The following is a 26,325-nucleotide window of genomic DNA, read 5'->3' as shown; positions in this document are numbered from 1 at the left end:
CAGTCTAACCTTGTGTTGTTCTGTGTACCTGATAATAAAAGACTTGAATTTGAACTTGAATGGTAACAAATACATCTTAAAGAGACACACTGTGTTAAGTTATTTTTGTTGGCAAGTAGCCGTGTAATAAGCGGGATAATGTATAGAACGCCGGTCATTATTGGGAAAATAAGCCCCTTCAGGGCGAACAGCACCGGTGGCCGACATGTACAAACGCGCTGCAAACTAACAAAACACATGCATAGACAAAACACAAGCAAATTAAGAAAACATCTTCATTAATTTGACAACACATGTGCAGCATTCAGCAAACACGCTGCAAATGCACACAACCAAATACATAAACACGCTGCAAATACGCGTTGCAAAAACGAAAGCACGCAAACCAAAAACGCTGCAGTACATTAACGCATTGCAAAAACGAAAGCACGCAAAACAAAAATGCGGCATCCAGTTTTCACAACGGAAGTTTTCCAGGCCTCTAGGGGGAGAGCCAAGTGGAACATCTTGATTTTCGGCCCCATGGAGCGAGAGAGAAAGAGAGAGCATATGAAAAGTTTGGATCAACATCGAAGTAAGTCTTCTGAAAAACTGTCAAAGAGGAGGGGCACATGTAAAAATGAATACTAATCTTTTTATGTTGCCTCGTTACTTCGATTTTGGTCCTATTCAAAACAAACTTCTCATCTGCCCTCTCTGGTTCTAAATTCTACTTTGCGCTCCCACTGGCCTGAAGCACATCCGTTGTGTTATCTGGATGCAGCGTTTTTCTGTTTGCATTTGTTTTCGGGGTTTGCGTGTTTTTCTTCTTGCGGCGCGTTTCTATATTTGCAGCGTGTTTATGTATTTGGTTGTGTTGTGTGTATTTAATTATTATTAAATACTGCCAGTGACAACGTTGTTACAGTAGCTTGTTTCAAGGGGGTTTCTTGTTTCAAAGGGTGTTCTTAATGAATTATGCAATATGAGTGGGCTAAATGCTTGAAAATGTCACTAGATGGGAAAACGGACCCACCTGCAACCGACGCAAGCAAATCCTACAATTCCCCCATAAATTGTACCCTCTCTAGTTATTGGGTGTGCTTTGCCTTCGGCAAGAGCACAACCTTTGTAATCTCAGATATATATTATTATTATTATTATTGTTTCTCTTCACACCCCTAAAACTCAGTCAATATTTGGACTACATAGACAACCTAGGTGTCAAAAGTTTAGTCTTGCTAGCATGTATTGGGATTTACGTTCCGTTGTACAGTTTAGGAGGTTACAACATTTTTGTGCCGTCAAAGTGCCTTAAGTCGATGAAGGATAATCTGTGCTAGCTACGTCACCACGTCAACACACGTTAGCAACGACGCATGGATACAACGTGATAGAGACGTTCTAGCACGCAAATTGGAGCTTGGATTACGAGTGAAAAATCCCACCCCCAAAAAATCCCAACCATTTAGCTTTGTTGAGAAAGCGATTTTGAGTGGAACTGCAATCTCGGATGTTTGATTTAGGTTGTCAAAGTCTTTGTTAATGAGCGAGTGCGGGTCGCCCGTGAGACCGTCTAGTCTTTTAGGCGGCGGCCATGCTAGAAAGCGTCATAGTAGTATTTTCATAGCTAATTTTATAGTTACATTTTACACGAAAAAACTGAAAGAGGGACATTTTATGACGATATGACTATTGTGAAGACATCCAGGTGGTGAGATTTGAATGTAGGTTGCTGTAAAAACGTTGATTTGTTTGCTACGTGAGAGCCCCGTCAGCCTCCATTGACGATTGCGGCAGCAACAACAGTGTTGTCAATGAATGTTGACACTCGTCGACAACAGTGTTGTTGATCTGCGTCTAATGAGTATTTTCTTAATTTCGTACCAGGGTCAATTTAACATCCAAATGGAGAGCAGTGTTTTAAAGATATGGCGATTGTGAAGACAGCCAGCGGGTCAGCATTTTTTTGTGATTTGTGTAAAACTTGGAATTTGAGTGAGACTGCGTCTTGTTTTGACATTAGCCTCAGAGTCACAGACTCTGCTCGCCCACTGGCAGTGTGTAGTAGTAGGCTACAGTCATGGGCGTCGCCGCAATGTAACTTGGGGGGGTCTCCCCAAAAAAGTTGTTTGGACCCCCCCACATTTGCGATCAAAATATTAGTGCATGACTGGTCTACTAGTCCAGCAATCTTTCCATTGCTTCACAATCAAATCCGTTCCACTTTATAAGTGTGGAGAATACCCATAGCAATGGAATCAGTAGCGGTTAGAACCAAAACTGTACTGTCCTGTAGCTAGTGGTACGTGTCAGTGGAGCGAGTGGTACGTGACAGTGCCTCTACTGGCACCTAGTGGTACGTGCCAGTGGAGCTAGTGGTACGTGGCAGTAGCTAGTGGTACATACCAGTGCCTTCGCTGGCACATGACAGTAGCTAGTGGTACATGCCAGTGTACCACAAGCTCGGGGCAGTTAGTTGACATGACAGTAAACAAAAGCTGCAAGACACCCAATGCAACTGCCACGAGACACTTGCGTACCACTATCAACAGAACAGTGACTGTCATGTACCAGTGGAGGCGCTGTCACGTACCACTAGCTACTGTCATGTACCAGCGGAGGCACTGGCATGTACCACTCATAGAGTTAATGTAAGCTACTTTTGTCTTCCAAGATGGCGTCCCATTCATTTCTATGAAAAGTGCTCAGTGGCGCAAGCGAGAGTGCGAGACTGGACGCGGCCATCTTTCCACTTCCGTGTCTTCCTGTCTAGCTTTAAACAGTGGCTCTTTTTTTCCCTAGCTCCGAGAGCTCATGTAAATCGGCTATCGGCCAATGTGAACTTTTGTGCTCGTGCCCTGTTAGTATCCGCGAGCACATTTGCAGGCAACTTTTACTGACGTAAGCAAATAAATGGGGTGCTAGTTTACCCATTTCGGATTGGTTTCAAACTTAGCCAAAATCGGGAAAAATTCTTCTATGAAAAAGCTAGTAGTATGAGCCAGGTTCAAGAATCAAACAAAATTATTGGGGGAAGTAGTTTTGTAAATGTTGAATGGAGTTAATAGAATAAAAACGACCAGAAGAGTCGGAAACCTAACCGTACATGCAATACCACCTACATCCACCGGGGCCGTTGCTTCAAGCCGAGGGGTGGGGGCTTGGTACCACTAGCTACTGCCACAAACCACTAGCTCCACTGGCACGTACCACTAGGTGCCAGTAGAGGCACTGTCACGTGCCAGTAGAGGCACTGTCACGTACCACTAGCTACTGTCATGTGCCAGCGGAGGCACTGGTATGTACCACTAGCTACTGTCATGTGCCAGCGGAGGCACTGACACGTACCACTCGCTCCACTGGCACATACCACTAGTTACAGGACAGTACAGTTTCGGTTCTAACCGCCTCTCAATAGAATTCCACTCCACGTTTTCTAGAAAAACAGCATCAAGCACGCAGATTCAACTCCCATACTCTTTGATCGATGCATCGCCCTTGTAGCTAGTAGCACTTAAGACATGACTGTTCCACAGACGAGATGGACATAAGGAGGGTTTTTCTGAGGAAGAGGAAAGTAAGTCAAAGTTGCCCAGTTTTCCCTTCAGTGGCCAAAGCAGCCCTTATAAGACATTCTCTGACTATAATAGCATTAGTTAAGTCACAAAGATCCTTCTGCAAACATTATGATTATTGCTAGCTAGATAAGCAAGCTTTTTACCTACATCTAGCACTAGGCAATACCATACTTTATTTACCCATTACAAGTGGAACAGCATTTGTTGATTTTTTAATCTGGGTCTGAAATATGTTGTGCTTTTGGCCGTGTTCAAACCTAGGCATCCGTTTAAGGCAGAAATAGGATGTTTTTTCCAAGTAGCTACAAAAGAAATTTCTGGTGTTTTTTTTATTGCCATAACAACCGTGAGCTAATCTGGAGTTAACCTAGTTAACATGCTAGTTTTTCTTACGACTGAAAAAAAGAAAAAAAAAAACTTTATTTCAGAATTGTCTTCCAATTTAAATAAGGTTGCTCAACTTGAAATTTTGGCAATTCGCAGAATTGTATTGCTACATGTTAGTCTGTAACATGAAGGCAAAACTGATTCAACCATTAAAACCATATATCCTCTGAAAGCTTATACCCTCAGGATGTTATCTAATGAGATGAGACACGTCCATCTCTCCATATTAGTATGCTGCCCATGCATAATAAATTCGGTATTGGTAAATGGAGGAGGCTATGTTTTTTCCTGAAAGCTAACATCCTAAGGATGTGATCTGTGGAAAAGACTACAGATTTGAACACAAATTTGATAATTTCTGAACTATCCAGTCATGCTTTAGGGAAATGCTATTTTTTTATGTAGCCTACATAATTATTAGGTTACTAAACCTATACCAATTGTGAATTTCATATGCTGATAACATGATTTACATCTCAGAAGTCTTCATATGAAAAATCTACATTAAGCTTATTATTATCAATTATGAAAGAATGCTCAATGCATCTCCATGTCTCCTGATATAGGTGGTAGAGAGTGAGTCAGAGGCAGGGACAGCATGCAGGGCAGTGGAGACAGCTCTGTTGCTGAGGTGAGTGCTGAAAGGTGACAGGTAGTTGAAGATGTCCCATTGTTTATTGGGAATTTTAGTTTTCAAAATATTTTAATGTCCAGCCCCTCAGTATATGTATAACAACTATGGTAAATAATTGTAGTAAATGCACCAGAATGCGGGAAATTGCATCTAATCTAACTTTTCAACCCCAGCGTACTCTGTTGCTTAGCGACGTCAGCTGATTTGAAGCCTAAAGAATGTTCAAAGTCTATGAAGTTCAACGTTTTTGGCGAACTATTTCTCTGCTGATCAACAATACGAATGGTAACAAATACATTTATACAAATTAATTGTATTTATAATAAATTAATTTGTATTAATTAATAAATACAAATACACACTGTGTTAAGTTACTTTTGTTGGCAAGTAGCCGTATAATAAGCGGGATAATGTATAGAACGCCGGTCATTATTGGGAACATAAGCCCCTTCAGGGCGAAACAAAACACCTTAGTTTCGCGTCGCGGTGCTGTTCGCCCTGTCGGGGTTTATTTTCCCGATAATGACTGGCGTTCTATACATTATCCCTTACAAAAGAAACGTTCTCATTTCCGGCGCTTTCAAACAATCAGTGAAGTGTGGATAGCAACGGCAGCTAGCTTGCCTCTAGCAAACTGCTTTTAAATTAGCCATGTCCCCCTAAATTAATATCAAACTTATTTACGTTTTGGGGGGCTTATTTTCAGTTAGCATATGGTACTATTTGAATCGCAATTCCATCCGAAATACTGCCAGTGACAACGTTGTTACAGTAGCTTGTTTCAAAGGGGGTTCCTTGTTTCAAAGGGTGTTCTTAATGAATTATGCAATATGAGTAGGCTAAATGCTTAAAAATATCACTAGAAGGGAAAATGGACCCACCTGCAACCGACGCAAGCAAGCACACCCTACAATTTCCCAAGAAATTGTACCCTCTCTAGTTATTATTATACATCTTCTTCTGCCATGGGAGTCTGTGGCAGCCCCTAGAACAGTATTGTCAGAAGTTGTGAAATTTGGCACACTCTATAGGGCCAGTCCCGTCATCAATTTCACCAAGTTTCATGTCTCCATTTCGAACCCTCTAGCGCCACCAATGGGTCAAAGTTGAAGGTGTGTTTACACACTTTACTTTTGAACCACGTCTCATTTTCGAAAATGAGGTATCGTTGTATTCCCTGGTTCAAGACGAGTCCAACGCATGACGCTATGATGTCATACCCAGTTATATAGATTCTCTGCCATTTTGAATGTTAAGGAGAAGCGTTTTTTTTCGTATCTCCTCCTACAATTTTTGTTGAATCTTCTTCAAAATTGCCACAGATGATCCTCAGACCAAGCCTAACAAAAGTTATCGTTTGGATTTTTGATTTCGAAATAGTTTGTTAGTTACAGCCAATCAAAATGATGTGGCCGAATTGATGTGGCCGCCATTTTGAATATAACGTTTTTTTCGCTGACTCTCCTATAAAGTTTGTCCAATCTTCACCAAATTTGGCACAGATCATCTTCAGACCAAGCCTTACCAAAGACATCAAATGTTTTTATGATTTTCTAAACCTTTTGACTGGAACAGCCAATCAAAGTCGTCAAAGAAACCACCATAAAAGAAGTGAGGTCATATCAGCACCTCTTTCCTGCATTGACACCAAACTTGGTATAAGGACGAGGGACCCTGTTCTAAAGAGGTCCAATAGGTAATGCCATTTCACCTCTAGGTGGCGCTGCAATAAGCAAACATTTGTTTTCACATGGTTTTTGATTTTCAAAACTGTTTTTCCGGTAAAGCTGATCAAAGTCGGCGATGAAGCCGCCAAAACAGGAAGTGAGATAATATTTCAGGAAATAATTGCTGAATTGACATCAAACTTGGTACAGGTGTTCGGGACCCTGTTCCAAAGAGGACCACCAAAGGTTGTGTCATCTAACCACTAGGGGGCGATCCCGTGTCTGACACGTCTTAACTTGTGATACCAGATGAATTGATGCGGCCGCCATTTTACGTTTTGTAAAAAGTTTTATACCCTAGACCACAATCACCTTGACATGTCAAAATAGGACTGAATTACAGCTGTTTAAACTTGGGCTAAATCTGACAACCGCTTGCCAGTTGAAAAACGGCTTATATTTTTACACAGTAACTGAATACAGTAATATCCAGCACTGAGAATAGCTCACTAGGATAAATTGGTGTCTTGGCAAGGGACCGGTTCCCAGTGAACCAATTCCAATTCCTTGGAATCGTCAGCCAAATGATTCAACGATTCTGCTAGAGGTTCTCTGTGGCGTTTCGCATGCGCAAACTTTTATAGTTTATTCAGACTGCAGCAAACATGGCAACTAGGCAGAAGCGTTCTAAAGTTTGGTTGTATTTCACACGACAAAATGACAACAACGCCACTTGTGTAAAAAGTATATTTTGTTGAAGGGAGGAAATACAACAAATATGAAGAAGTATTTGAACACACAGCATGGAGTGAAGTTACTGGAATGTCATGTGTTCGATGCATGGAGCAGCGCAGCTAACGTTTGCACTTCATCTCTAACTATCAAAGGTAGAGCTAAACTCCTCAAAAATGATCACAACCACTTGTCACTGTGTGAAGCAATTTGCCTTTATTGTGTATAGTCGATCAAGTTAGCATCTGTCCCGTTGTTTGAAGCATACATTTTAGCTCCGGCATTCGCTTCCATTCTTGATCACTTCACGTTAATTATCGGGGGGGCGTGTGTTATCAGCAAACGTTCGCGTTGACGTGTCAACCCTTTATTAAACTGAGCATATCGATTTTTATTCCATCATTAAACTTAGCATGTAAATTGTTTAACAGAATGGCCGATGTTTGACACTGTCATATTATATGATTTGACCTTGGCTGAAAATTTAAGATTCTATAACTAAGCTACCGTAGCTAATATAACTGTAGAAGAAGAGCAACGGAAAAATGTAAATGTCTATGTATACATACTGCATATGGTGTGCAGCAATATAGAAAATTATATAAAAGAAAATTAATGTAAACTAGAAAGTGCATTTCCTGCAGAAAATGCGTTGTAATGCTGAAAGCTGAAATTAATTTTAAAAAATTGCTGAAAATACAGAAATGAGAAAATACCCGCAAGCTGAAATGAACTTAAAAAATGTGTGAGTCACACAAGAGGCATTGTGGAAGCTAAACTCCATCATCTAAAAATGCTAAGAGCTGAAATACAATGCGGGAGAAGCAGAAAGCTGAATTGTTAAACTGTAGAAGAAGTACAATATTAGTTTTAGTAGCTGAAATTATAGAAACAGAAATACTACTCTACCGGCAGTTTCAAAAACGTGTTCCTTCTGCTATCTCTGACGAATTTGTCACCAGATTTGCATTGGTCTCTATGGGGCAAGAGTTACACTTTGTCTCGCTTTCTTGGGGCTCTGAAAAAATGTGTAAGTCTGTTGGATTCCACAGACAACTGTCTACGGCCAACACAAAATTTGTTATCTATTGATCCAAAAATGAAGCATGAAGAGTGAAAATTGTTGCAATGCTGGCAAATTTTTTATACTTTTGAAACAGATTTCGAAGCTCTAAGCGTTTCAGTCAGCACTCTAGGCTCTCCACAAACACACCCATGTAAATCTCAGAAACTATTTGAAAAACTCATGGAACATAATCAGTGATAGTGAACCAAGTTGAACAGATATCAAAAAGCTGAATAAAAAAAGAAAATGTTTAGAGTTTTGTCAAAATTTTTAAGTTTAAATGGTGGCTGTAGCTAAAATATTGAGGAAGAAGAAGGATTTGAAAGTTTAAAAAGTTTAAGATTTGAAAAATAACTCCATTGGAAAACCATGTAAAAATTATGATGAATATTGATTTATATTAATTCAAACGTAAGAGGTAAAAAGCTGAAAAGTCACAGCAGTCATAGCCTGAAACTGCTGAATTCTTTGATAGTTTCCAAGTTTTAATAGCTGAAAATTTTAAGGTGCTGAAGGGTGTCACGGAAGAAATAGAAGTTGAATAAAGATTCAAATAACAGTACTTTGAATGCTGAAACAGTATTCCAACAATAAACCCGTTTGTGCTCTCCCCCCCCCCCCCCTTGCCCACAAAGAATCGATAAGAGAATAATATCTCATCTCTCTTAAAATCATATCTCATATCTCTTAAAATCTTATCTCATCCCTAATCCTCACACAAACTATAAAAATTACTTTAATTTTTCGAAACTGTTTGATCGGGACAGCCAATCAAAATATGTGGCAAAGCCGGCAAACAGGAAGTTGGGTCGTATCTCAGCAAATCTTTGATAGATTCAAAGCTGCATTTACTCAGAACCCTGTTCTAAAATGTTTTTCGTTCATTTTACCTGCTTAACCGGCTTGGACACCTCATTCCTGATTTCAGCTATATTTAGTTGTAATATCGTGGCATGTTACGGCGTCATTATTGGTTGTTGACATGTTATTCTGGAGCAAAGACGAATATGAATAAATCATGTCTGATAGCCACAATATGGTCGTTATATTGCGCTTTTGTAAGCTCTCTCTTGGAAGTCGCTTTGATAAAAGCGTCTGCTAAATGAATAAATGTAAATGTAAATATTGTTGTAACTTTGTCAACACTACAACGATGGCATTAACAATAAGCTAGTTATAGTAAACAACACTCATCATCATTATAATAGTAACATAGGTAGGCTATAGGCTTAATTTAGCTTGCTTTGCAAAGCTAGAACAACGACGGAGCCAGATATTCAAGTTTACAGTTTATTTATCCGACACAGTACAGCGGTCAAACTATAAACACGAAGCAAAAAGAACAACGTATAGGCCCTGCACGTATAATACTACAGTACTAATAGAGGGTTTTCACCGACGTCACGTTCTGGGCGGTAACCCGGATGCGCGGCCATATTGGAGGCACTCGGTGTAAACAACTGAACGGAGTACAACCAAAGAATGTATAGAGGATTTTCACGACGTGTCATCAGACCGGAAGTCGCCATATTGGAGGCACTCCGCATCACAACAAAGCACAGACACTGAAGTATATACCGAACGTCGTCAAGGAAAATGGTTAATTATTGCCGTGTTTCAGGTTGTACCAATAGGACAGATCGAGAAAAACATTTGGAATATTAGCGACTTCCAAAAGTTATAAAAAACCAGGGACAGGAATACCAGGGTTACCGCCCAGAACGTGACGTCGGTGAAAACCCTCTATATTCTAAACTCTTTGGTATAACTGTAGCCATGTCTAAAGACCGAAATGGTCATCAAAACGTGTCCAAGATCCAAAGGCATATAGGGAAGGATGGACCACAAGAAAAGGGTCGATATTTTGAGAAATTAGGCGGTGCAGATCCCTACCAGTTAGCTCCCTCTACTTGGATCCGTGACGACCCGATTCTTGATCGGACTTGTAGGGGAGAGTGGGGGCGAAAGTACAATTTTCCAGAAAAACAACATTTTAAAAGAGAATGTTTTAGACAGATATATTTTTGCTTGGGTCCATAACTTATAAGTGTGGTCTATCAATACCAGCTGGTATTTTGTACAAATGTCTAACAACATTGGCAACATCCGGGTTCTGAACTGGTTGCAGTTTTACCCTAGTTCCATATGAAGGGTGCTAACGGTCGAGTGCAAAATGCAAAAAAGAGGTCTATGGAGCTATTCCCCCTCAAAATCCACTTTTCTCAGGATATGATTTTTTTGTCTAGTAATTTGAATTCTGAATTCGAAAGGGGAGGCCAAACAAATGAACACCGCTGGGTGTTAGATTTTTTTTAAGTCGCCTTTCTGTTCTTAAAAGCCTTTTAAAATGTCATTGACATCATAGATATTGTACGGCCAGAGCTACTGCTTGACGGCAAGCTCTGGTTACTTCCACTTTTCTCTCGAGGCATCGACAACACAGCTGACAGGTTAGGCTCCCCCTGTCAATACACATGCAAGAAAGAGTTTTAGCCTGCTAATGTTGTTGCTAATGTTGTTAATGCTCTGACATTATGATTCCACTTTGGATGCCATCAAGCGGGATTTTTAGTTGTAGTCAGTCCTTCACTAACCAATCAGCATTCATTAGCAGAATGCTAGCGTGTTATGGGCAACAACGACTCACCCTGTAAGAAATCGAAAGGACATAAGTACTCGTTCATTCAACTTTAGACCTAAAATCCATGTTGAACATGCAAAAACTACAATCAAATTTGAGATTTTCTCAACGACAATCGGGTGAAAGAGACAAATTTAGCCGTTTATCTCCATAGACTCCCATTCATTTTGCACTCGACCGCGATCACTCCCAGTGGAACTCTGGTGGAACTGCAACAAAATTCGGTACAATGGGGCTTAATAGACCAATTATCACCCTACCTCACACAACTGTCAAGCAGGCTCAACTGTGCATGTCGGTTGCAAAAGACGAACTTCTACCCGGTCAATTACACTTGGTGTCGATCAGGTCATCATATATCTCTGGCCACTGCATTGCAGGGCTTGATATGAACTTTTTGAGGCTCTTGGCCTTTGGAAAATAAATTTACGTTTCACTTGTCTATGCACAAAAGTCACTTGAGCCCGATACCCTTAAATAGCCTGACCAAGTGATCGGGCAAAACTAGCCTGGCTAACGGAGGTCGCTTTCTCAGGCAAATGACGAATGAAACAAGCTCGGTTAAAGAAATCTGAGATGCTGGCTATCTTCATCAGGCTCGTATCTACATTAGGCAGTCCTCCCTGACGTTTCTGGTGTAGAATGGACTGAAATACAACATTGTGCACACTGCCAGTGAGCGATTCAGACTGAGGCTGACGTCAAAACAGTTTAATGGGGACGCAGTCTCACTCAGATTGCCAGTTTAAACGAATCAGAAAAATCATCGGACCAGCTGGCTAAAAGCCAGAATTTCCATATCTCTTGAAAGCTGCCCTGCTCGACTTTTTAGATGTAGAATTGACTGTAAAACTGTAAAATTATGAACTTTGTGAAATGACGTGAAGACATGGTTGCCGCTCGACTGTGCGGTCTGTGCCGGGCGACATTCTCATTCAAATTTCAAAACTTTCGTGACCCAAATCAAAATTCTGATGCGACAGATCAATGGGTAATCGCTTTCTCTCTTAAAGGCTGTCCTCCTTGCCCTTTTTGGTCTTTTTAAATCTAACTATTTGTATTATCCGTGTGGTCCTTTTGCCATTTAAAATGCTATCCTTTCCCGGTTTTCTGCAACCACATTGCGCGTGCAAATAATTGGTCTATAGGGAGTGGCAACGCTCTCCTTAAACAGGCTCTGATATAACTCTATGGAAGCGACAAGTTGAAATGTTCTCAACTTTATGCAAATGAGGAGCGATTTTCGCTAGCGATGGCCAATCGGAGTATTTTCTTGTTTCTCGTAACGTAGCAACCATGGTAAACATTTCTAGCTTTCTACGTTTCAAGGTGGAGGAGAAACTAATCGTTTGTGTGGCTGCTTACCCAGTCCTCTACGATACATGTACTACGATACAGCTGTATTCGTACAGAGATGTTAATACAAAAAAAAACGATGCATGGCACAAGGTTGCCGAAGTTGTTGGTGCTTGTACTTTCAAATTCAGTTTAGTTACATTACGTAACTTCGTTCTGTGGTAACTAGCTAGCTAGCCCGGCTGGAACTCCCTTATTGTATTGACAGATTAGCAGAGACTGAGGAATATATAACTTTTTTTACACATGTCAATGTGTACGTCTATTCAACAGTTTTGTATTTTGTATACAAGTTGTATTTTAATCGATGTTCCGACTGCATTTATGCATTTAGCAGACGCTTTTATCATTTTTTTTGTTTTTGCATTAACATCTCTGTACGAATACAGCTATGTATCGTACAGGACTGGGTAAGCAGCCACAAAAATGATTAGTTTCTCCTCCACCTTGAAAGCTAGAAATGTTTACCATGGTTGCTACGTTACGAGAAACAAGAAAACACTCCGATTGGCCATCGCTAGCGAGAATCGCTCCTCATTTGGATAAAGTTGAGAAAATCTCAACTCGGTCGCGTCGCTACCCACAATGCACCACGCAAGCGATTCGCCTGGCTCCATAGAAAATTAATGGAAAACATGTTGTCGCTCGCATCGCGTTGCTGCAGTGGACACGCACTATTAAGGCCGATTTATACTTCTGCGTCTCCGTTAAAGGACAGGAGCACACTCGGAGTCGGACGGATTGGTTGAATTTATACTACTCCGACGGCTGCTCTGCGTGTTGAAAGCAAATCACCACCAGAACAGTAGATGGCTCTGCACTGCGATGCTAGCTAGGTTATCGAAAAGTCGGAGCAAATTTACAAATGAACTGTTTCATCAATAAAATAAGCACATTTTCAGCAACTACACTGCCCATTTCTCGTTACATTTTAATTCAGATGCGGCCTTCAGGCTACAGCTTAGCAACCAAACTATATCGTGATTCAACTCAGCTTCAGTTAGCTAGCTCTAGATATCTAGCAGAAAAATTACCTGACAAAGATCTGGACAAACATGCATCGTGAATTGTAGATTAACATAATACAGGTTATTTATTTGAATGAAACACAGTCAGGAACATGAAATAACGTTAGCCCCATTGCCAATAAACTAGGCTAAATCATCACACATTCTACCTGTGCTCTTGCGTTAGCAAGCTAAACTAGTTTACATGCCTACAGTCTAGGTGTTTTCGCTACTTACCTGTTCTTGCATTCCTTGCAAATCAGCGTTAATAAAAAGCAGATGAGCTGGAGTCTAGCTAACATTGACTAGTGCTAAGGAAGAATTCGAGTGGCACTATGTAGATCTGTATAGTCAAGGGATATGGTTTTAATACAATTTATTTAGACTATACAATTACATAAACAAAGCTTTGTTGATCAGTCTCAGCGAAGGAGGTGCCATCCACACAGGTCGTTCGCAGGAGTGATGCCAACCATCACACATGCACTGCCTTATATAAACTTAAGATCAAATGGCATTCTATAAGGTCAATCAATCAATGTAGCAAACTCTGTGATTGGCTAACTCAACTTAGTGACAGTTTGAAACAATACATCTCCGGTGTGTCCCAAAGTTCTTTGATGTCACAGCTCTCTCCAGAGCAGTAGATAATAAAGCCACAGGGGTTGACCAGTCAAATGGTCAACTGTCCTTTTTGTGACCATCTTCAAACAATACTTTTAATCAACACAAACAATGAAACAGGACACAGTCCTTCTAGCCAAAGTTCAGAGCAACTATCTCATTGACCCCTTACAGTAACCAGAGGACAGAAGGCCATATAAGATGCTTCACCCATCCCCCAGGGCAAGCTGCCCACAGAGCCATCAGCACCTCACATTCCTTTGAACTCAACTTAATTATCTTCCCTTCCTGTCTCTTACCAATGAACATAGAAGATTATAGATTTCATACACATACATCTATGCATATGACCAACATTTCCATTACACTAGACGGGCATGGCTGATGTTTGTCTATAGTATAGCGTAGAAAATCCCTGTGCAGTTTGACCCTCGACACATTTTCGTGAACCATTTCACCAAGGACGGTTTTGAAAACCTGGGACAATGTAAAGCAGGATTTGCTATTTAGCTGTTGCTGAAAAGAGGTGCGTTCCGACCTTACGTTCATCACAACTGCAAACTGTTGTATGATTTTGTCGGTAACAGTTATTAGCAATGCTAAAGTATCCTGTATCTAGCACCTGCCTTTCTCCAGTTATTTCAAATAGATAATCTAGACAGGCGTTAGCAATAGGCCAGACTGCTATTCGTTTGCTGGCTATTTTTTTCGGAAGCTTCCCTTCTAATGCCGACTACAGCTAGTTTAGCTAGAGTCATTTGATGTGTTTAGAAAGTATTTAGCATTCTACCTATGCTAGATACAGGAGACGTTAGCATTGCTAACAACCGTATAGCGACAAAATCATACTGTACCTACAGCTTGTGGTTGCAATGAGAATTTGGTCGGAACAGCACCTCTTTTCAGGTTCAGCTTCTTAGCAAATCCTGCTTGAAATTGTCCAAGGTTGTCAAAACTGTCTTGGATGAAATGTTCAGAGCAAATGAGTAATTGAGTGTTGAACTTTGCCGGGATCTTCTCATAGACAAACAGCAGCCATGCCTGTCGAATGTTTGGCTCCTTGGGAAGACTATGAGTGTTGGCCTTCCCTGTACAGCCTGGAACACAGCATTTACGACCGTGGTCCATTTTCAATATCCTTGTTATAATTCAAAACGTTCGTCTTTGTAATTCCTTAGAAGTAGTCTACACAGAGAAGCGCGCAGCTAAACTAGTTTTGGAGATAGATGCTAAATCGGGCTGGTCTGGATGTACATTTTGGGGCGTGATAAAGATACAGACCAGAGCCAAAAAAGGCGGTCCCTGGACTGACGTCAGTCCGGTGGCTTTGTTGAAAAGATAGCGTTTTACAGCCAAATTATTTCATTTTGAGATTTGCAAAGGAAAGCAGTATCAATGGACTTTGAGGTTCATTGTATGTTCATTTTACCCACCGAACTGTCGTTATTCAACTATGACAAGGTCAAATCGGTTTGCACTCAATCGCCCCTTTAAAAAAAAACGTTTTCACTAAGACTAAGCAATCCGATCCACTTTTCCATATTGATAAGAAAAAAAAAAAAAATAATGGGACAAAAAGAAATCAAGGCACATTTAGAATAGATAAAATGTGCGACATTTTATAGCCAATTCCCTGGCCTAAATACGTCCACTGCAAACATTTATCATATTCTCATGTATATGTTAGTGCATGTACACCAGCCGATAGTTTTTGTTTTTTAATCCTGTATAAAAATAAGGCATCATGTCAGTTTATATGATTTGAACAGTGGCGGATTTAGTGATTTGGGGGCCCCAGGCGAAGACAGGCATGGGGCCCCCTTAACTCCTATTCTCACTCTTTTCAATGCATATGTAATCGGTGTGAATCGATGAAACTCACTCTTCAGGTATGTAAAGGGCCACCCGCATTAATGATTAGCTAGCTTTTCTTTGGCGTAGTTGGTAGTGGTTGCGCTTCGAAGTCGAGAGGTGGCAGGTTCGACTCCCCGATGGGAGCGAACATTGGCCAGATACCTCTGACGTAGCTTGCAAGACCACGCCCGTTGCATACCCGTTACACATACAAAAAAATTTAAATAGTAGGGATTGCTTACAAACGTTGGTTGCAGATGGGTCCGTTTATTAACTTTAATTTTTACAACTGATATTTCTGTATATTTTATATAAAACTGCGTACTTACTATTTATGAAGATTGCATATATTTAAAAGCATAGCCTACATTTGTTGCTGCTCATTTACAATTAAAATTAATTCAAAATACAAAAAGTGAAGTGTAGAATTAAACGGTTGTCTTTTCATTTCCCCTGCAAGAGGGAATATTGATAGACCATAGCAGCCTCAGTCTTCAGTTAAACGGTCCTAACCTCTATGACTGTCACCTTGTTTTTCCCTTCTAGTGATATTTTCAAGCATGTAGCTAACCCGTATTGCATTAATTCATTAAGAACCCCCTTTGAAACAAGCTATATTGTAACAACATTGTCAACGGCAGTATTTCAGATGGAATTGCAATTCAAACAGTACCATCTCTTAACTGAAAATATGCCCCCCAAAACATAAATAAGCTTGATATTTATTTAGGGGGAACTTGCTAATTCAAAAAAGGTTTGCTGGAAGCGATCATTGTCAGTAACAATGCCAAATTTGGTCTCAGTCTAGAGCCCTGGGGTCTCATTTATAAAGCTTGCGTACGCACTAAACGGGGCTGAAAATGTGCGTACGCCACTTTCTACGCAAAGGTTGTGATTTATAAGAAACAAACTTGACGGGAGAACGTGTGGTCCTCTACTCAAACTCTGACCCTCCCGTAGGCCAACGCACATTTTGGAAACAGTTGGAATTGGCGACGCAGATGACCGTACTGTAGTCAGACTGCAGAAATTGAATGTGGGAAGAACATTACTTGTTATTTATATATTTTGTTTTCCTCATACACATTTTTTTCATTCAATTTCATGATTATCATGAAGATTACATCCAGCAGTGTTATTTCCGCTTGTACTGAGTGATAATTGTTCCATAAAAACCTTGTACAATCCAACTCAAATTTTGTATCAAAATTCAGCGCTTCCTCACCATCAGATCGTCCACTACGGAAGTGCAGGAGGGGTAGATTCCCCGACTGCATGGAATACAGGATAACATCACATATCCTACCTTTAGATAACTGCAGAACAGTGTATAACTAAATATATTTCTTTAATACTGTGCAAATATCCTCATATGTCAATGGCACAGTTGACGCCACTCGCACAGTTTTTTTTTTTATTGGTGATCCACCGGCCACCAAATAATGTGGTTTTCAGGCCTCCACCAATAGGCTAACAGTGTCTGAGAACTTTCACTTTTTTGTTTTTTTGGTCGCCATGATTCACCGTGAAGAACAGTCGCATGCCAGGGTCATGAGATACTAGATTAGCATTCATGAGGTGCTTTGCATTGACCATTTATGGTTAAAAATGGGCGTGTTCAGGGAGGGGTAACATGCTGTTTCACGTACGCACACTTGTGGGTAATCTGTGATTTATAATGGGAACATTGCGTACAGGTGTGCGTACGCACGGTTTTATAAATCAGAATTTTTGTGTGCGTACGCCATTTTAGGCTTTTGGGCGTACACATTCTTTTAGTAAGAATCCTACACACAGTGACCCTGGTAAATTATGCTACACGCAAGTTAGCCAGTCTGTTGCTAGCCAAACTTCACTGAGCAGCACTTGTGCTATAGCTGCCGCATCATGTTCAAGTCTTTTTTATTTGTCAGATGCACAGAACAACACAAGGTTAGACTGGGCACTGAAATTCTTAAGACAAGACAACAGAAGCACCTGGCATAACATAACATATAAGTACACAGAACAAATTTACATTTATGCTGAGCTTAGATAAGTGAACTTATCTAACACTAAACTTCTTAAATTACAGATAACAATAAATAGTACGCTATACTAACCCTAATGCACAAAAAACCTGTTTCAACCCTATAACCTATTCTAACCTAATGCAATTGTACAGTGCAATAGTGCAAATTTGCAGATCAGTGACAATGTCAATGACCAAACAGGAGCCTGGTGGCGAGGTACAGTGAGGCACAGTAGTGCAATGTTACTGAAAGAGCAACCAGTAGCTGAAGTGACAGTGTATAAGTGACTGGTGTGCAGTAAAATGTCCATATCTCCATATGTCCATATGTCCATATACAGTGCCCTCCAAAAGTATTGGAACAGTGAGGCCAATTCCTTTATTTTTGCTGTAGACTGAAAACATTTGGGCTTGACATCAAACGATGAATGTGAAACCAGAGATCAACGTTTCAGCTTTTATTTCCAGGTATTTACATCAGGATCTGATGCAAAAATTAGAAAATATCACCTTTTTGTTCGAACCCACCCATTTGTCACGTGAGCAAAAGTATTGGAACATGTGACTGACAGGTGTGTTTTGTTGCCCAGGTGTGTCCTATTACATACATTATTCAATCAATAAATACCACTGAATGTCTACACTCAGGTTCAGATTGGGTAAGATAGGTTTTGTCTATGCAGACTGTATTCAGAGGTGAAAACAACATGAAAACCAGAGCGCTGTCTTTGGGTGAAAAACAAGCAATTGTGAGTCTTAGAGAAGATGGAAAATCAATCAGAGCCATTGCAGAAACATTGGCCATAGCCAGTACAACCATTTGGAATGTCCTGAAGAAGAAAACTACTGGTGTACTAAGTAACAGACGTCGAACAGGTAGACCAAGGAAAACATCAGCAGTTGATGACAGAAACATTGTGAGAGCTGTAAAGAAAGACCCTAAAACAACTGTTAGTGAGATCAGCAACAACCTCCAGATGGCAGGAGTGAAGGTATCACTATCTACTGTTCGCAGAAGACTTCATGAACAAAAGTACAAGGGCTACACCAGAAGATGCAAACCACTCATTAGCAAGAAGAATAGGAAGGCCAGGCTGGAATTTGCCAAAAAGTACAGAGATGAACCTCAAAAATTCTGGGACAAAGTTTTATGGACTGATGAGACAAAGATTAACTTTTACCAAAGTGATGGAAAGGCTAAAGTTTGGAGAAAGAAAGGAACTGCTCATGATCCCAAACACACAAGCTCATCTGTGAAACACGGTGGAGGTAATGTCATGGCTTGGGCTTGCATGGCTTCTTCTGGGACGGGCTCATTAATCTTCATTGAGGATGTAACACATGATGGCAGCAGCAAAATGAACTCGGAAGTCTACAGAAACATTTTGTCTGCCAATTTAAGGAAAGATGCAACCAAACTGATTGGCAGAGCCTTCATCATGCAGCAAGATAACGACCCAAAACACACTGCCAAAACAACAAAGGAGTTCATCAGGGGCAAGAAATGGAAGGTATTAGACTGGCCAAGTCAATCTCCAGACTTAAACCCTATAGAGCATGCATTTTACCTGCTTAAGAGGAGACTGAAGGGAGGAACCCCACAAAACAAACAACAACTGAAAGAGGCTGCAGTGAAAGCCTGGGAAAGCATCAAAAAGGAAGAATGCAAAAGTTTGGTGACGTCAATGGGTCACAGACTTGCTGCAGTTATTGAAAGCAAAGGATTTGCAACTAAATATTAAGTCTTATTCACTTAAATATGTTTTAAGTATATCTGTTCCAATACTTTTGATCACATGACAAATGGGTGGATTCAAACAAAATGTGATATTTTCTTAGTTGTGCATCAGATCCTGATGTAAATACCTGGAAATAAAAGCTGAAACGTTGATCTCTGGTCTCACGTTCATTATTTGATGTCAAGCCCAAATGTTTTCAGTCTACAGCAAAAATAAAGGAATTCGCCTCACTGTTCCAATACTTTTGGAGGGCACTGTATACGTGTGCGCGACCGGATGCTGCGGTAACGCCTGCCAGAAGGCAACGGGGTAAAGAGACTGAAGGATGGGTGGGAACAGTCTCTTAGAATCCTGCTGGCTTTCCTTAGGCAACGTGGCATCATTGGATACCAGTGGAGAAAAATGACATTTCCTTCTGTAGTTTCAGTTTGGCAACTACTTGTTTATTCTCCTCTTTTGTCTTTCTCTTTTGTGCTCCGCTCGGGGAGTTGCGTTTCATAAAAAATAAAAAATGTTTGCATTCACTTCACTCTTCAACTGTCTCATATTAACCAACTGATGCTGTGCTTTGCTGCGCAGTAGCTGCAATCGATGGAATAGTCCACAGTAGTATCGTGTGGGAGGGGAAGCCTGCCTTGACACAGATAGAATAAACGCTCTGTTGGTATCTTTGTTGATACTTTTGGGGAAGGTTATGACTTGTAATCGATTTGTATTATTATTTTAGTTATTATTGATCATTTAGTAATTGTATGTAGTCTTTCAAGGGCACCCCTGGCAGCTGGGGACCCAGGCGTTTGCCTACTTTGCCTAATGGGTATGTCCGCACCAGGATTTGAAATGGTCACACTAGCATTTAATTATCACGGCAAACAATTACACTGCTTTGAACTGTAAGTAAAGTACAAAAAAGTTAAAATAACAAAACCTGTAATTATTAGGCCTACTTGTGAACGAATACCATTCACATCTTACTAAACCTAGTCACGCGAAAGTGAATGAGGTAAACAAATCCTTTGTTTCCTCTTCTGAGCCTATGCAGGTCACGTGAAAAATTATCCAAAGACTTGTACCCGAAAACCCAGTCGGAAAATGAACAAATAATTTCTGTTTCCTCTGGCTGCCAGTACTGAGCCTATGCAGGTTACGTGAAAAATTATCCAAAGACTGGTACCAAAAGAAGGAACAACTCATTCACCTCCCGACCGCGTCTTTGGATCAATGTTTCGTTCTTCTGCCAACAGAGTCTTCGGATCAATGATTCATTCATCTGCCGACCGTGTGTTCGTGTACGAGTCTTTGGATAATTTTTCATGTATAGGCAGGTCACATGAAAAGGCTCAGTAACGGTAGCTAGAGAAAACAGAAATGATTCGTTAATTTCCCGACTTGGTCTTTGGGTACGAGTCTTTGTATCATTTTTCATATGACCTGCGTAGGCTCAGAAGAGGAAACGGAAAGGATTTGTTTACCTCATTCGCATGACTGCTAGCTTTAATATAGTAAGACGTGAATGAGAATTGTTCACAAGTGATAATTACAGGTTTTTATACTTAAATTTTTTTCCCCTCGGCCACGAGAAAATGAACGAATCACTAGACTACTTCTTACTCCCGAGTCATACAAATGATTCGTTCAAAATTAGCGAATCGTTCACGAACGACACATCACTAACCCGCATCTCAAATCATTCTACGTCCTCACAATTTTCCAAGACCGTTCTCGTTCTTCTCAAGAACGCAAGTACGTTCTTAGCGTTCTTTGGATTGATAAACAGCCAATGCCTTGACACAGTTTAGTGGTGCTATTTAATCTGATGTGGTGAAGTGGAGTGAAAGGTAAACTGGACCGATGACACACGTTTTTTGAAACGGGGCGCTAGCAAACCCATTGTTTCCTATTGTACAGCGCGCCTAACGCTTGAGCGCTTCGCGTTTATCTGGCGCTTATTAGACTTGCATATGAGTTCAAATATTCTCAACTTTTCAGCAGAAGGCACAGTCGCCCAACTCATCTATGTCACAGGCTGCGCACGTATGGAACGCCATATGTGCCAAAACATGGAAATTAGCGTTTGCGTTTAAACAACATATTTTTTATGACTTAAGACGTTTAAAATTAGATTGTTTGAGGGGAAACCAGATAACGATCATTCAGAGAAAATAAACTATTCCCCACTCAACTAATTCCCCACTCAACTTATCTTATTTGAATTAAGGTTGAAATACTAATTTACAGTGACATTATTAACAACTATTTTTTGTAAGCTACTTGTTACCTACTGAGAAAAAAAAAGCTTGTATACATTATCATATTCAGATTTGGATTGTTATGGATTCACCCAAACAAGTTGATCTACCCAACACAAATGGACGGTCCCCAATAATATTAAATCACGTGCTATAAGAAACATGATAGCTACGTAAGAGCCAACATGATCTCAAAGTAGGCATGTCCATGATAATGATGTTTGTTGTTATAATCCATAGCTTAAAGATCCTGTAAAGTGCAATTGAAAATTAGTTTTAAGTTCATCACACCACAGAAGAATGTGTTGTTAACTACACATCCAAATTCGAATGGAAAAAAAACACAGACAAGTATGTTAAATTAGGCTTTGAAATTGTGAGAAAATCAGAAGTCTTCTCTGCGTGAGACTGGGGGACATGTCGCCTGAAGCAGCTGAATCTCCGCCCCCTCAAATGTATTAAATTTAGCAACAACAGCAACACTAGTTAAATCAATTGCAGATATCAGAACTACGGTGGCCCTGGAGTGCAAAACACAACGGCAAATAGGAAAACACAACAACATCAACTTCTGTCGGAAAAGGTAGGGCCTCTAGCAGAAGACGGACCCTTCTGATTGGACAAACGGACTGTCTGTCTTTTAACAGGAAGGAGCGGTGAAAAACACTAACAGCACCTGTTTGAATGGTTTTCGACGGGACAGACAGCAGCACCATCTCGATTTACTGACATTTTGGTATACTAACACATTATATCAATTGGTTACTGGTGTGTTGCATCATGTATATGTCTCATACTTTATTAACATTCATGTATTACATGATTAACCTATAACAATAGGCAGCTATATTGTGAAGCAGAGCTAGAAATGGCTATGCTAGCTGCGTACTGTAGCCTAATGATTGAGCTTTCGACTGTTGAAGTAAATGGGACTTGTTAAACACGTTTTTTTTATTCATCAGCCCACTTACAATTTACCACGTTAACAACGTGTTATGTTCTGTGTACTTATATGTTATGCCAGGTTGCTTTGCTTCTTGTCCTAAGAATTTCCGTGCCCAGTCGGACCCTGTGTTGTTCTGTGCACCTGACAATATAAGACTTGAACTTGAACATTTATATTTATAGTAGCCTACTTGATGCAAGTTGAATCTAATCTAGATAGTAATCACACCAGCAACTGCTCAATTTAAGACAAGAAAGGAGTTTGGTAAATAGAACAGAATATACAAGGCAACCAATTGCATTCACTAAAAAAATGTATTATACAATATGTCCGGGAGAGGGTCATTGTTTTTAGTGAGTGGACCTTAAATTTATGCCGAGCGTTGAGAGCTAGCTGGATGATAGGAACCCTTAATCTGCAATTCATTGTTGCTAGATCTAATCACTAACTACGCTAATAAGAGAAGACTAACTTTGTATGACAACGAACACCAATAACGAGAACAAATTTGACAAACGTGACTTCAAGTGCTTATACTCATCCTGATGTTGTGATTGGTTGACAACATATCAACTATCACGTCGTATGTAGCCTAAGCCTTGCATCAAAATCATTCTTAAAAATAGCAAAAGTATCTTCGAGGGATTTATGTTTTCAAAATAGGCATTCTCCTTCCTGTTAAAAGACAGACACTCCGTTTGTCCAATCAGGAGGGTCCGTCTTCTGCTAGAGGCCCTACCTTTTCCGTCAGAAGTTAATGTTGTTGTGTTTTCCTATTTGCCATTGTGTTTTTCTATTTGCCGTTGTGTTTTCCTATTCGCCATTGTTTTTCTATTTGCCGTTGTGTTTTCCTATTTGCCGTTGTTTTCCTATTCGCCGTTGTTTTTCTATTTGCCGTTGTGTTTTCCTATTGCCGTTGTGTTTTCCTATTCGCCGTTGTGTTTTGCACTTCAGGGCCACCGTACAGAACAGACCTACCTGCAGTCTCTGAGTGTTTTATGTATTAATTACTTAGTCTTTGCATCGTACCAGTTGAGTAACAGAATGCAACAGTCTGTGATCTGACGTAGGTAGGTCGCTGTGACGTAGATCGGTCGGGTTTTGGCTCCGCCTATACAAAACCTGGGCTGAAAACGGAAGAGAAACTGTTCAACGGTCTAACTCCACATTTCAGTGTGACAACGTTTTTGTGCTTTGCACATGCTTTCAGGAACTCATTTCACACGTATATAATGTAGTGAAAAGCAAATCATGGAATTTGCTTTACAGGATCTTTAAACTTCATGTCATCTTAGACTGCTTTGTCTAAAATGCGCATGCAATGTCTAGAATTGTCTTAGTCTCCAAGACTGCAGCGAGATGAGTCTCGGAATGGGTGGTATCTCCCAGCTAACAGTTTTCTGCGATATCAACACCCAGTATTTTCAACACCTAGTATTTACCTGGCCTTACCCTTTAAACAAGAATCCACAAACATATGTTATAGTACTTTTTAAATCTATGCAATCTTAATAATTTAAATAGAAATGGTACTTTCTAGTTGATAATGCAACACACTGTCTGATTGATTGATTCTAGAACACTGATATTTTATGCTAGGCTAGATTACCCAAAGAGCTCTCCTCTTTACTCCTCTGCCATGTTGTGAATGCAGCTGTCATAGCCCAGAATCTGTCAGTACAGTATTTTGTATGCGTCCTTAATATACTACAGATTTACAATTAGCCATCAACTGTTCAAGGTTTCCAATCGTTCAAACTATCAGTGCTTGACGAAGGGAGTGTTAGGCTGTTGTGGATATTCAGTTTACCATAGAATATGTGGGGTGCCCTTTTGTTGAAAGGATATAAAATCCATTTGACTATCTATGCTGATTGAGTGGGGTGGAGTGACATTTTAAACTGCATGACAGTTCAACACAGGAATGCTAGTCATTAGTAGGTATTTTAGGGAATGTAGGAGTAGTCGTAGCAGTAGTAGAACACTTTCATCTTTTCTGAGAGGCAATAACAATATAATCTATAACAGATATCATAGATATCAATAATACAAATTTGGGATAGTATGATGTGGATATCAAGGAAGGATGGGGAGGCAAACTTTTAAAATCAGCCTTCCTAAATCCGTCTTGTATCTCAATCATGAACAGTGAAGTTACTAACTTTGTTTTATTCTTTCCATTTTGAGGAGTTGCTCCTATGATGGCAAAATCCTTGAAAGCCTTTAAGAAGCTGGGACGAAGATGATTACCTGAGGCAGGATGGACCAGGAAACGGTTATGTCAAAGGGTACTTTCTTGATAGATTTTCTTGTTATTTCTTGTGAGCACCCAGTGAACTACACTATTAAACATGATAAAATGATCAATTTTGGTTTTTACTTTTATTTAGGTGGCACATTGATTCCAGTTGGCATTTGTAGACTCATAATTTTGTCTACTGTTGTCTAGGTTTAAGCTTCTCCTGGTGGTCATGAAAACAATTGTGCCTTCAGCCACCCAGGCCCAAAGGTGTCAAAAAGGTCTTAAGCATGTTTAATTGTCTACATTATTTGAGTGCTAGTAACACTATTGGCCAATACGGCTGTAGTTCCTCTTTCCTGTAAAATGTAAGAAGCTCCTCTGTCATTCCACACACACAAATTGATACAACACTATTGGGCAAGGGAGCCATGGTCCCTGTTCTGTAAAATCTATGGAACTCTACAGTGTCATCCCAAGCACTCAAACTGGACATTAAATGCAGTGGCACGTTGAAAAAAGGATTGTGTGTATTTTCTGAGATTTGAAACATGGAAGAAACCTTTAAATACTTTGAGGAAGTTATTGGAGTTAGCCTGGGTACGTGTTGATCGACCAAAGTTTTTCTCTCAATTATATCCACTAATGGGCAGAATTTGTGTTTCCAATGCTTATTAAAACACTGTCTTGGAAAAAGATTATGAAAAAATGTCAGGGGAATGTTTTTAAAGATGTATCATAGCCACAAGGCACTTGGTATTACATACCATTATGTCCTTTTAGACATGTAAACCACTTCTCCCGTGAAACACAAGAGGTCACTAAGAGGTTGCATGAGAAGCAAAAATATTTTCTGCTCGAATTCAGACCATTGAATAAGAAAGGATTTAAATCTGCCACTCACACCCACACTCAAACAAGCTCACTCACTTTGGCTCTCCTGGTGTCATTAATCTCCTTTTTTTACACTGAGCAGTAATGACTGTTTTCTGTCTGTTTGCCCTTCCGTTTGTCATTGTGAAACAGGGCTTACACAGAGAAACCACCACTCATAGTATACAGGTTTCTGTTGCCAACTGTTCTATACAGTCATCACTTCAAGCAGTAATTATATATTTAACTGTTGTTTAATGGGATTATGTGAGAAAAGGCAATGCATCTCTCTTATACAGCAAGCAGGTGATTATCATACATTTATTGTGTAGTACAGGATATACGGAAAGAGAAAAACCTAGTAGTGTTAATGTTTCATTTAAAGGTTGAACTGATTTACAGGTTTATTGTAGCTATGTAACCTTGCAGAGTCAACACATGGTTAAGTATACAGTCACTATTGAGTTTTGGAGACAGCTGTGATCCAAACATTGCAGTTCAGATTAGGTTGTGCAGACAAGTCCAAGAGTAAGGAGCGAAAGGAACGGCAGGCAGGCAGATTTCTACGTTAAAAAACGCAATTTATACTTTTGCATAAATACTTGCCACATGCTTCAATAGCCAAACAACTGTTCAGCATGTAACTGTCATTATCGCATTAAGTACTTCTGTCGATCAATTTCTTATTTCCTATTAGTTACTGTGCATCCAATCAGCGACGAAAGGGTTGTACCTACCCT

The 26,325-nt window shown here is 40.1% G+C and overlaps 1 long non-coding RNA gene across 1 annotated transcript in view; it reads left to right on the top strand.

Annotated features, from left to right (window-relative positions):
- LOC124464191 overlaps nucleotides 1-25,178 on the top strand; it is a 29,103-nt gene extending 3,925 nt beyond the window's left edge. Inside the window, exon 3 of the long non-coding RNA XR_006955698.1 lies at nucleotides 24,661-25,178. This is a non-coding gene — a long non-coding RNA (uncharacterized LOC124464191). The remainder of the gene's footprint in view (nucleotides 1-24,660) is intronic.
- The last annotated feature ends 1,147 nt before the right edge of the window (nucleotides 25,179-26,325 follow it).

The sequence above is a fragment of the Hypomesus transpacificus genome, unplaced genomic scaffold (assembly GCF_021917145.1).
Source record: "Hypomesus transpacificus isolate Combined female unplaced genomic scaffold, fHypTra1 scaffold_316, whole genome shotgun sequence".
Taxonomy (NCBI): Eukaryota; Metazoa; Chordata; class Actinopteri; order Osmeriformes; family Osmeridae; genus Hypomesus; species Hypomesus transpacificus.
Note: the sequence above shows the minus strand (reverse complement) of the source record. Positions and strands in the feature narration are given on the sequence as shown.